Source organism: Plasmopara halstedii (assembly GCF_900000015.1).
Source record: "Plasmopara halstedii genome assembly, contig: Scaffold_3060, whole genome shotgun sequence".
Taxonomy (NCBI): domain Eukaryota; phylum Oomycota; class Peronosporomycetes; order Peronosporales; family Peronosporaceae; genus Plasmopara; species Plasmopara halstedii.
The window spans coordinates 1019331-1019648 of NW_020189964.1; positions in this window are offsets into that span (position 1 = coordinate 1019331).

Here is a 318-nt window from a genome sequence, read left to right on the forward strand (position 1 = left end):
AAAGTATGCAGTTGCCAAGTTCAGGGTCCATCTGCTCGGCTCCAAGCCGTTTGAGATCTATACAGATCATGCGTCACTATGCACTGCGACTCAGTCGCCCCACCTCTCGCAGATTATGGCTAGATGACTCTCCTTCTTTGCGAGATTTAACTTAGAGGTGAAGTATAAGCCGGAAAAGCAGAATGCATTGGCTGATGCGTTGTCACGCAGACCAGACTATGAGCTTGTTTATGTTACAACCGTAACGTCGTCTGTGACGTATTTGATCCACACCGCGTATGCGGGTGATGGGATGTGTGTAGCGCTGCTACGGGCTCT